We start from the raw sequence: 12,042 nt of genomic DNA, 5'->3' as shown, positions 1-12,042 counted from the left end.
GAGCCAACTCATTCTGCCCTCAAAGCAGAGGGGAATGAAGAACACCCATACTTGCATCTTGATGAAGGCCCAAATCATATGATCCAAACCTACTTTTCAATTACTCGTAAAAGACATGAAGGACCTGAATGTAGACTGTGATGGAAGTCTAAAAGGGAAAGCTCCCTTTCAGACCTGGCACCTGGGCAATGTGTCAACAACATTAGGCTCTTTGGGAAGTAGAGCCAATATAACAGATAAAGACAGGGCCAATAAAACGGTCAGCTTCAGGTGATAAATTTTCAGAAGTCTGGCACCAGAAGACTCAGAGTTTTCTCTTTTTGGATTCCTGATCGGTGTTCTTTTCTTTGTCATAGGTAGGTACTAGGCTATCTGCCCAAAGGCATTTATAAGCCTGCCAGAATGTGTTGGCTTTCACCACCCCCTTAGATTAGTTCCCTGTGCCTCTATCCAGCAGAGCCACTGAAATTATCCCCGGGGTAAACTTTCGGTTTCCCATCCACTCATCAAGGTTTCTCTTGAAGAGTGTTAGTGAGGAGTTCTGCCTAATGTAGACTGGAATCTTGTTCCAGAGCATGGGAAGTCTCTGGGACAAGAATCTATCCCTCCAGCATGTCCTATTTATTGTTGTGGTGAGGTTTAGATCCCTAGAGCATGTGGCTCGAGTAGATATGGTTTTCTTTAGGTGGAGCATGTCCATCAATACTGGACAGTTTCCTTCCTGTGCATGTCTGATTCTGAATCCAGGGAGAGCAAGCCTTTGATTATCAACTTAACTCCTGTCTGACAAGGCCTGCTGACCAATGGCCTTGCACAGACAGAAAAAACAGCTGGGAGGTTTACTATCCCCAGACACACCAACTATGGTCATGATAGTCCAGAATGGGAATCTTGGGGCCACACTGTAAAAACCTTTTAAAAACGTTTTTCTTAATCCAGTTTGTTATTCTCCATAGCTAATATAAAAAATAAATAAAAGACAGACAAGCAACTACAACTTTGAACAAGTCAAAGGCCAACTACATACACAGGTAGAACAAATACACAAGCTTAACTATGTAACACTATTAAAAAAATACACACATATATATTAAAAAGACACAGCTACAAGGTAGGGCTAATGTCCACATAACGAGGAAATGCAATAATTCAAAGTACAGAAAAAGTTCTCTCATTGTAACAGAATAAAAAAATATACAGAAATATCAATATCACTACCAGAAGAAGAAATCTAGAAGACAGTGCCTAAAAAGTTTTATAAAAGGCGGAGCACTTAGCTTGCTGAAGATAGCAATGACATCTGAAAGCTGAGAAAGCAAACGATATCTGGGGCAGCTTCTCCTGTTAAGTGCATTATGGGTAGGAAAAGATTAAAAAAGCTAGAGGCTGGAGCTCTAGTTTTGCTGACTCGTATCTGGCAAGCAGCTTGAGGACTCACAAGTCAGATCAGCAGGATTTGATGAATAAGATGCTATATTAAATATATAATGCAAACTATGTTAATATAGTGCATACACGTGACTTAAATTTCTAAAACTTTTCTGTGAGTCGGCTACTGTAATTTCATTATACTATACTAGTGTGTGCATTACCCTTTAGAAAAAAAAATGTATATATTGTATATACTCTGCGCTACCTGACTGGAAATGTTGAAGCTGGAAAATCTTGTTTGCTTTTCCACTGCTCAAGACTTCCTATGTTAGATAAAACTTCACTGACTACACTGCTTTTCATGATAGAACATTTCTACATGGGCCACCAAAGAATTGACTCAGTAGGGCTAACAGGTTAAAAAAGAAAAGAAGGAAGGAAGGAAATAAGTAAATAAAAACAAAACAAAGAAATGCATGACAATTCTTTCCTTCCTCTCTTTTCCAGTTTTGCCAAGCCCTCCCTTGTTCTCTTTCTTAGTACTTCCACCACTAATGGATACAGACTAGGACAGAATGGGTAACCTTATTTTAATTTCTCTTTCTACTGTTACAACAATTACATATCCATTCAGTAGAAGAGTTCCTAGGTTCATAGGTATGTACTTGGCTAATGGCCCTGGAGCCTTTACAAGCCTAGCCCATAGAAGTGCTCTGGCATCGTGCCGTCAGACATTAGTTACCAGTGCCTCTATCAAGTAAAGCCACTGGAGTGATCCCCAGGGTGAACTTTCTATTTCCCAGCCATTCGTCAAGATTTCTCTTGAAGAGGGCCAGTGAGGTACTCTGCTTGATGTGTACTGGAAGTTTATTCCAGAGCAAGGGCAGTCTCTGTGTTATGAACCTGTCCCTCCCTCCAGCATGTTCTGTTGATTGTTGTAGTGAGGTTGAGGTCTCTGGAGTGTGTGGTGTGTGGAGGGATTGAGATTTCTTTAGATGTAGCATTTCTAACAGAGCTGGGTCAGACATGGCTTTGTAAGTCAAGCAGAGATCGCCTCTTAGTAGACGATATGAGACAGAGAAAAGCTGGAGTTTTTTTGAGTCTGTCTGTGTAGGACATTAAGGTCTAGGATCCTCTTTGTGTGGTACTTTTGTGGCCTCTCCAGCTGTTGCAGGTGTCTAGTGAGGTACATGTCAAATGGGGCATTATACTCGATGACTGGTCTAACAAGGGAAGTGTAGAGAGAGATGATGACGTCTTTCTTCCTGGATGCAAAACCTTTGGTAATGAGATGTGCCACATAGGACTTTCTGACTACAGTGGCAATACAGTGTCGAAGGAGAGGTTGCTGTCAACCTGTGTCCCTAGATCTCTTATAACGCCTTCATTGTTCAGTGGGCTCCCATGGATCTGGTAATTGGTGGAAACCGAGTTTTTCCCAAAGGGGATGACAACGCATTTTTTTTAGCATTAAGTTTAAGGCCATGGTTTCGACACCAGTCATTTGTCTCAGAGTTAATAATGGCTCCCAGTTTGCAGTCATTGGCAAACTTGGTCAGCCAGAGTCCCTCCATGTTGGCCTGGACTTCTGAGAAGTAGATGCCAAACAGGAGAGGACCCAGGACCAATCCCTGTGGGACTCCACTCGTGACTGGTAGGCAGTATGATTTGGAGTCTGCTACTTTCATGCTGTGGGTTCTATCTGTGAGCCAGTTTGCAACCCATCTGATGATATAGGGGTTGATGCCTATTTTGATGAGTTTAACAATAATTCCTGAGTGAGGAATGCTATCAAAGTCCTTGGCCAGATTGAGGTAAGCTGTATGAACTGCCTTACCCTCATCCACAGCTCTGGTGACTGCCTCAAAGAAGTCAGTCAGGTTCAGCAGGCATGATCGACCCATTAGAAAACCAAATTGTGTGGGATCTAGAGTATGGAGATTCCGTATATCTTAGTTAATTAGGTCCATGATGATGCGCTCCATAGCCTTACATATCAGACTAGTCAGGCTAATGGGACGATAATTCACAGGGTCTGTAGTCGCTCCCCCTTTATGGAGAGGGATGACTGTAGCAGTGCGCCATTAGGTAGGGACAAAGCCTGAGGTGAGGCTGTGAGTGAACAGAGCACACAGATGTGCTGTCAGTTCACTTTGTAGTTCATGTAGAACACAGCTAGGGATATTGTCGGGTGCCATGGAAGGTATATTCTTGGCCTTGGACAATGCAGCTTTAACCTGTGCTGCAGTAATGCTGGGTGCCTGGAATTCTTCCAGTATTCTGAATGGTCCTTTGGGGGGGGGGGGTAAAGTTGGCACCGAATCTGTTGGCCAGTGTGTTGGCAATATCTGTTGGCTCAGTACAGGAGGTACCATTGTGAAGCAACTCAAAGCAAACCTGGGTATTGCCATGGGGATTCTTGATATAAATACAGAAGGCTTTGTGGTTGTTTTTAGTGTCTGCTACAATTCTGCCTTCATAGCTGGCTTTAGAGGTTTTGATAAGGGATCTCAAATTTTTCTTGAGGCTAATAAGGGAGTTTTTTCCAGTCTTGGGGCTTCACCTTTTTCTACAACAGTTTCTTCCTTCTGTTGTAGAGTTTATTAATGGCAGGGGACCACCAGATTGGCTTCCTTTTTTTGGAGGTGAGCGTCTTGGTTCTGTTGGGTATGGCTAGTTCCATGCATTTATGTACATGTTCGTACAGTGCATTCGTGTATGATTCGGCAGTCATGCAACTATTTTCCTTTTGCATGGGTGCCGTGAAGTTAGCCACCTTGGTTTTTTTAGGGGCCCAAAGTCTGCTTTGGAAAAGTTTTTCATGGTGGTTACCTTTGCGGGGGGTGTGGGGGAGATGTGGATTTCCATGGCGATTAGTTTGTGGTCAGATCTAACCAGGGAGGAACTGACTACTGGGATAGAGCAATGGTTGCCCATGTTAGTAATAACCAGGTCAAGGATGTTGCTTTCTCTAGTGGGGATAAGAATGAGCTGGTCCAGGGCACTGGAATTGATGAATTCCAGGAAGTGTTGGGCCAGTGTATTAGTTCATGAGTTTTCCCAGTTGATGGAGGGGTAGCTGACGTCACCCAGTATGAGAGTGTTGGGTTGGACCCTAACAGATTCCAGGGTGCTTAAGAACATGGAGTGAGAGTCTTGGAACACAGTTGGGGACCTATAGCAGGCTACAACCTGAATTGCCATCTTAACCAATGTTAGTTGTACCTGAAGTATCTCGGATGAGTTATGCTGGGCCACTAGTCTGGAGGTGTGCATATCCTTTTACAGCTTCGGTCTGTGTTCTGGGGCCGAAAGGTGTGAAATGCCTGGTAGCGCATGGGTGCTTTCTGCTGCTTTAAACCAGGTCTTCGTTACAGCACACATGTCGATGTTCTCCATTCTGAGGAATGCTTCGAGTGAGTGCATCTTGAGATTTAGACTTCTAGCACTGAGCAGCATGACCTTCAGATTGCATTTATTTGTAGCTGTTACGTTGGTAGGTTGGTCTTTGGAACACTGTCTAAAAAATGCACTACAGGGGTGGCAAGAGCCTTAGCCAGTACCCGGAAACCCAGGGGTGACAGATGCAGGCCATCTCTGGCAAAGAATCAAGGTCTGTCAATCATGTCATCCCAAGCAGACAGATATTGGATGCCCTTAGAATGACACCAGAAACTTAGCCAATTATTAAAGTCAATCATTTTTTGCTTGTACTGTGGTATCATTCTAAGCGACTGTAGGATGCTGCTCAGAGTTAGAGTTATACTTGCCTGGGCCACATAATCCGAAAGCTCCATCATATCTCTTTTTCATGTAGTCCAGAGACGTGCATCTCCAGTCATTCACACCCACATGGACAATGACAGAGTCATACGTGTACTTGTTGCGAAGTGAGCAGAGTGCGTGCATTATGTGTCAGATTCTGGCACCCGATAGACAACCGACTGGTAAGTGGGATGTCAGTGGGCCTCACTAGTGAGTCACCTATGATTAGAGTACTGGGCAAGCTGTTTTGCCTTGGGGGCTTAGGTTGCGGGACACAGTGTGTAGGTGAGCTATGTGTCTTGTGGTTTGTGCTGTGCGGGGGTGGAAATGCATTTCTGCCTTGGAGGTCTCTGCTGTTTGGGTAGATTTCTACTGAGAGCATCCACGAAGGTGGGTGTGTGGTTTGTGTTTTTATGTGAAAGCTGTGATGGTGGGTGTTCTGGAGGGCTATGTGTTCCATGTGGTGTGGTGCAGGTGCTGACCTCCGCTTGACCAGCTATTTTGGTCTTGTTGGAGAGTGCATGACTTCCAATTTTGAGATACAAATGCATCTCTCACAAGTCTGAGTGGTAGGAGGTAAGAGAAGAGGGTTGGCTGTGTACATGAGGCAGTTGCTACACTGCCTCAGAATGCCCAGGTTCACCAGGTTAATAGGAGAAAGCATAGGGAACTGAACTTTAGACATACCAGGAGGGATGGTCATCATTACCAAGTACTGGAGCGGTTTCCTTATAGGACGTTTAGTGCTGATAGCACTTATGCATACTATCAGCACTAAATGTTACTGGTGCATAATCGTGTAGCACTCTCACCTATTTCTTTAATTTCTCTCCTAACCCTATTTGTTGTAATATTGTTAATAAGCATCCTCATTTTACTAAATCAAAAGTCGTATATATATATATATATATATATATATATATATATATATATATATATATATATGCACAAACACACACACATATATATATATATATATATATATATATATATATATATATATGGGTTCCCTTTGGAATCAAAATACTGAAATGTCGAATTTTAGTATTTCGAGACCAAATTTTTGCGCGAAACTGCAGAATATCGAACCTGGAAATGTCGAACCAGTGGTACTGATGGTGCATTAGGCAAGTATTATGTTTTTTTAAGGGTTTTGGGGAGGGTATGTGTACATGCGAGTGTGTTGGGTAGTGTTAGGTGTGGGTTAGGGTAGGTAGATAAGACAGAGTGTGTTAGTGTTGAGAGTGGTGGTGTTTGTATCTATGTGATGTGTGTTTGTGCAAAGGGGTGCAGAATGTTGAGTGGTGGGTTTTCTCTCTTACTGTGTTTAGTGCAGCCTCGGAGTTAGTATATCTAAGTAGCGGAGGTGTGGGGGGTGCAGCTCCCCACATGGGAGGTGCAAGGGGGCTAGCCCACCTTCTTATAGGAAGGGTAGGTGTGTGTGTTTGTGTTGTATTCGTGTATGTTGTTTTGCTTTGTTGTGGTGTCGGGAGGAATGTGCATTTGTGCTTAGGGTAGTACTAGGCTAACTGCCCTTGCGAGCCATTTTAAGCCTAGCCAGTTATCCCCTGTGAGATTCAAACCCTGTACCTTGTGTTTGCAAGGCAAACACCTTAACCATTAGGCCACCCTCCCACCCCAGCTTGTATGTGTGGTGTAGTGTTATGTTGACGTTCCCAGTTTTGAATTTCACGGTTTTGATTTTTGGTTTGTGGATTTTTGGCTTTAGAGTCTCAAGATACTGAAATTCGATATTTCAATATTTCGAGATTATAAAGTGAATCCGTATATATATATATATATATATATATATATATATATATATATATATATATATATACACACCTATCTACCACAAGAGGAGTGACTCCTGGCCCAGAAATTGTAGCTACTGGCCGTTTGGGCAGTTTTTTTTCCATCTCTTTATCTCTTTCAACGTTCTGGTTTAAAAGCCGCACTTGCGCTTGTTTCCCACGTTTCCTGTAACTAGCCTAGTCCAGATACAGAGTTGCTGTATCCAGGACTGTTGGTAAGCTTCAGCGCCCCGCAAGCCTTTCTGTGTTGGAAGAAAGCCTTCTAGCTTATCAGTGGTAGTGGTAAGCACTAGGTAGCCTGTCTACCACGAGAGGAGAGGTTCTTGTAGTTTATTGACCATTTGGACAATTTGTCCGTCTCTTTCAACTTTCTGGTTTAAAAGACCACATCTGCGTTTGTTTCCCATCTTTCCTGTAACTAACCTACTGGGTAGCACTAGAAAGCCTTAAACTGATACAAGCCTTCTAGCTTAAGAGAGAGACTTAGTGATTTAGTATCAGTTTTCTATACTTTCTTGCTGTACTTAACTGTTTTCCGGCTAAACGCAGATTTTACAGCGTTTATTGTGATTTAAAAGCTTGTTTTTTTTACATATTGTACTTACTTGACTGCCTGCACTTTTAAAAAGTTTTTTGTTTAAATAATTTGTTTAACTGTTGTAGGCTACACACTAAAGTGTGATAGCCTTTTCTGATCGTTTGTAGTCATTTAAAGCTGTTTTAGGTGTATTTTTTTACTGTTTTTGCCTTATCTTTTCAAAAAAACCCAAACAAATTGCTTGATGTTCTTCGAGTTTCATTGTTGCAGTCATTACATTTGGGTAATCTGCTGGCAGGTTGCCCTCAGTTGGCCTGAAGTCTTGGGTACTGTGTCGGTTGCTGTCCCTTCTTCCATGACATCAGGTCGTCAGGGGTAAAGAACATGCAGCCGACGCCATTACATCAGTCTTTCTTGCCGCGCGGTGCCCGAAGCAGAAGCAGTTCTCAAGTGCCGGTCGTCAGACTCCTGAAATTTTCGTTTTCGAGTTTCAGAACCAAAGTCTTCAACTAAAAGCTAAGTACCCCGTTGGGGAAACTTTTTCTTGCTCCTTACCGATGTCAGTAAAAGTTAATAATTGCATTACTTGTGGGAAGCAAATACCTCATATGGATCTTCATTTGCACTGTATTCCTTGCCTAGGCCCTGACCACAACGTACCTTGCTGTCGGTTTTGTGCTAAATTTAATCAACGCACTATTAAACGTCGGTATATGTTTGCCTCTAAATATTTTGGCTCATGACTTAATTATCCAGAAATGTCGTCGGTTAGCAATCTGACTACCGGAATACCTAAAAAATGCAAAGAAAAAGACAGACACAGGCCGTCAAGGTCCAAAACTAACGATGACGCTTCTCCTAAGCCAGTCGCCAGTTCGCCGGTACTCAGTGAGGCGCTTTCGCAGCCCCTGATACCCGCTACTTCGGATTCTCAGGCCTCTATTGAGACCCATTCAGAGTCCGGTATGCCGTGAGATGCTTCAAATATGGAACCCGCGGATGTCTCTACCTTAGATGGGTCCGGAGCCGCTGTGCAGGCACCGGCTTCTGAGGGTGTTTTCAGGCCTACAGATTTCTATATTAGACCGACGCCATCTTCAAAACTAAGGCCAAAATCTAAATCTGTGTCTAAAAAACCGACGCCTGGGCCACATGTGCAGGCCCCTATGCCTAAAAATCAAATGATCAAAATGGCTGAAGATTTAATTACTCTGACCAGGGGTAGCCAACCCCCTCCTTCTAAGAGGCCTAGGCAAGACATCGATTATGATTCTTCTGAACAGGATTCTATTTCTTCTGACTCTTCTAATGAACAGGATTTGTCTATACCTACTTACGAGGACTCTGATGCAGAAGATTCCATTCCTTCTGCTTCCCTCCGAGGATTTTTCTTTTGGGGAAACTTTACATACCTTAAGGGAGCATTTCCACTGGGAAAGTCAGGATTTCTCTGAATCTAAAAAGAGACTTAGGGATTTTCTTCTTCTACCTCAGCATAGGCCTTTGGCTATACCTCCTGTTTTAGACATTGTTGATGATGTTTTTTCAGAATCTAGTATGCTCCTGATTGTCTGCCTCCAGCTCCTTGTAAGCCAGACAGATACTACAGGGTTCCTGACTCCCACAAATTCCTTTTCAAAAATCCTAATGCAGATCCTGAAACAATTTCTCAGGGTCCCAAGGGCATTAAGGCCTCTACTGCTAAAAATCCTACCCCTTCTGATAGAGATTCTAAGGCGCTGGCTAGATGGGTTAAGAAGGTTTACACTTCTGCAACGTTGGCAATCAGGGCATTAAAATGTCAATTTCATATGCTTAAATATCAACAGTATATCATGGAACTACTTAAACAGAAAATGATGTTAATTTCTGACTGTGTAGAAAATAAAGATTTACAGGATTTATTGCATTCAGCTGAACAAGTTGGAAAACAAACTTTGCAATGTGGTTTTGATTCTTTGGAGGCCTCTTGCAGGGCTGCTGTAACTGGGTCTGTGCTAAGAAGGCATGCTTGGCTCAAAGAGCAAACTCTGCCTGATCATGTTAAAACAAAATTGTTGGATGCTCCTTTACAACAGGACCGTCTCTTTGGTAATAAGGCTGAAGAAGTTTTTAAAAAGATGAAAGATAAAGCTAAATCTATGCAAACTGAAAGATTTCTTACAAGTGCAACCTCCAAGATTTAGTAGGCACTGGCCTACTAAGAACTGGTCCTTTCCAGTTCCTTCGAGAGACACTCAAGTCAAACCCAGACATTCCAAAGGCTCCAGGTTTCAGTCACAAGGGACTTTTAGAACAAAACAATGGGGTGCCTCCTCCTCCAAATCTGGAAACAACAAGGCACCTCCCTATGGTAAACAGTCACAATGACTTCACTCTACACTCACCAAGCACTTACCCTTTAGCCACCCCTTTGGGGGGGAAACTGGCACTTCATGCAAGAAACTGGCAACTTATAACCCAGGACAAATGGGTTTTAAATATAGTATCCCAGGGATACAGATTTCATTTCCACACGTCGCCAATCCCAAACGGATGATCAGACCTGCCCCCAAATCAGTGGGCAGAGGCCCAGAAACAAGTACTGTCCCTCATGAATATGGGGGCTATTCAACCAGTACCAGAAGAGGAAAAGGGACAAGGTTTCTATTCAAGACTTTTCCTGGTACCCAGAAAAGACAAATCATGGCGTCCAATTCTGGACTTATCTACTCTAAACACATTTCTGGACATTCCAAAATTCAAGATGCTGACTCTTCAACAGTTACTTCCTATGCTAGGCAAAGATGCCTGGTTGGTAACTCTAGACTTAAAAGAGGCTTACCTGCATATCCCAATCAGGGTATCTTGCATAAGATACCTCCTCTTCAAAGTGGACTACTTGCACTACCAGTTCTCTGCACTGCCCTTTGGCTTATCTACTGCACCCAGGGTCTACACAAAGTGCCTGGTTCCAGTAATTGCATTCTGCAGGCAAATAAATATTCAAATATATCCATACCTGGACAATTTTCTAATTCAGGCAGAAAACAAGGACATTCTTCAAAAGCATCTGGTGTTCATAAAAAGGGTTCTAACTTGACTAGGGTACACCATAAACGAAAAGAAATCACAACTGGTACCCCTTCATAAAATTACATTCCTGGGTGCAAGCTTGAATACAACTGCCCAGATGGCTTACCTTATGCCAGAAAAGCAAATTCATTTGGTAACTTACTTCAAACAGGTGGCCAGAAAAACCCTGCTATCTGCAAGACAAATTCTGCAAACCTTGGGGTTCATAGCCTCCTGCATTCTTCTAATTCCACATGCAAGACTGCATATGAGGAAACTTCAGCGGTACTTAAAAAGTTTATGGAGTCAAAACTGTCACAGCCTGGAAACAATGATTCCTCTCATACCTTGCCTGCAACTAGTGTTCCTATGGTGGGCGGAGGCCTGCCACCAAAACAAGGGACTGCCATTCACTCCACCCCCTGCCACCCAAACCCTAACTACAGATGCTTCAGACTATGCTTGGGGGGCTCATCTGGCAAGGAAGTGCATTCAGGGCAAATGGAACCCAAATCAAATGCACCTTCATATCAATCAGAAAGAGATGCTAGCTGTACAGAATGCTCTGACAGCCTTCAAGGACTACCTTCATCCAGGACAATTAATGATAAAAACAGACAACACCACAGTTATAAACAAGCAGGGAGTACACACTCCTACCCCCTTTGCAGACTAGCCATGGCATTGTGGAACACAACCTTGACCTACCAAATACAACTACAAGCTCAAATCCTGCCAGAAAAGTTGAATACTCTGGCAGACAAACTAAGCAGAAATCTCATTGATCCACACGAATGGAAACTGGAACCACTTATTTTCAACATGTTGACATACAAATGGGGGGGGGTCCAGAAATAGATCTTTTTGCCTCACCCCAGAACTATCAGTTGGGCAAATTCTGCACAAGAACTCATCACAAAAAAGCCTGGAAAGTGGATGCTCTTTCATTCAGCTGGAAAAATCTATCAGTCTATGGTTTTCCCCCTCTGCCTCTGCTCTCCAAAGTTCTACTAAAAGTCAAACAGGACAAACCAAAAATGATTCTGATTGCTCCAGACTGGCCTCGCCAACAGTGGCACCCACTCCTGTGCAATGTGTCACACCTCCCACCCTGGCACCTGCCTCAGACACCTTACTTACTGTCTCAGCAGAGCAACCAAATTCTGCACACTTACCTCCAAACTTTAAATATTGCAGTGTGGCTAATCACCTAAATTCACCCTTAGCATCCCTCAGCAAACTTGTGATAGATGTAGTTTTGGAGGCGAGAAGGCCTAGTACTAGAAAATCTTATGCTGACAAATGGAAAAGATTCTGTGCCTGGAACCAATCACAAGGAATAAACACAGCAGTGACCAATATTCCTCAGATTTTACAATACTTAACTGAGATGCTTCACAAGGGCCTGCCATTTTCTTCCATAAAACCCATGCCTCAGCCATTTCAGCTCATTACAACACAGAACCTCCCCTTTTCTCTCATCCTCTGCTAAAGCAGTAT

General features: G+C 43.0%; 1 protein-coding gene across 1 annotated transcript in view; it reads right to left on the bottom strand.

Annotated features, from left to right (window-relative positions):
• SEC23A (SEC23 homolog A, COPII coat complex component) overlaps window positions 1-12,042 on the bottom strand; it is a 1,400,163-nt gene that overhangs the window by 1,249,446 nt on the left and 138,675 nt on the right. The window lies entirely within an intron of this gene.

This window comes from Protopterus annectens, chromosome 6.part0, assembly GCF_019279795.1.
Source record: "Protopterus annectens isolate FY-2018-M chromosome 6.part0, PAN1.0, whole genome shotgun sequence".
Taxonomy (NCBI): Eukaryota; Metazoa; Chordata; order Ceratodontiformes; family Protopteridae; genus Protopterus; species Protopterus annectens.
This window is presented reverse-complemented; position numbering and strand designations above follow the sequence as displayed.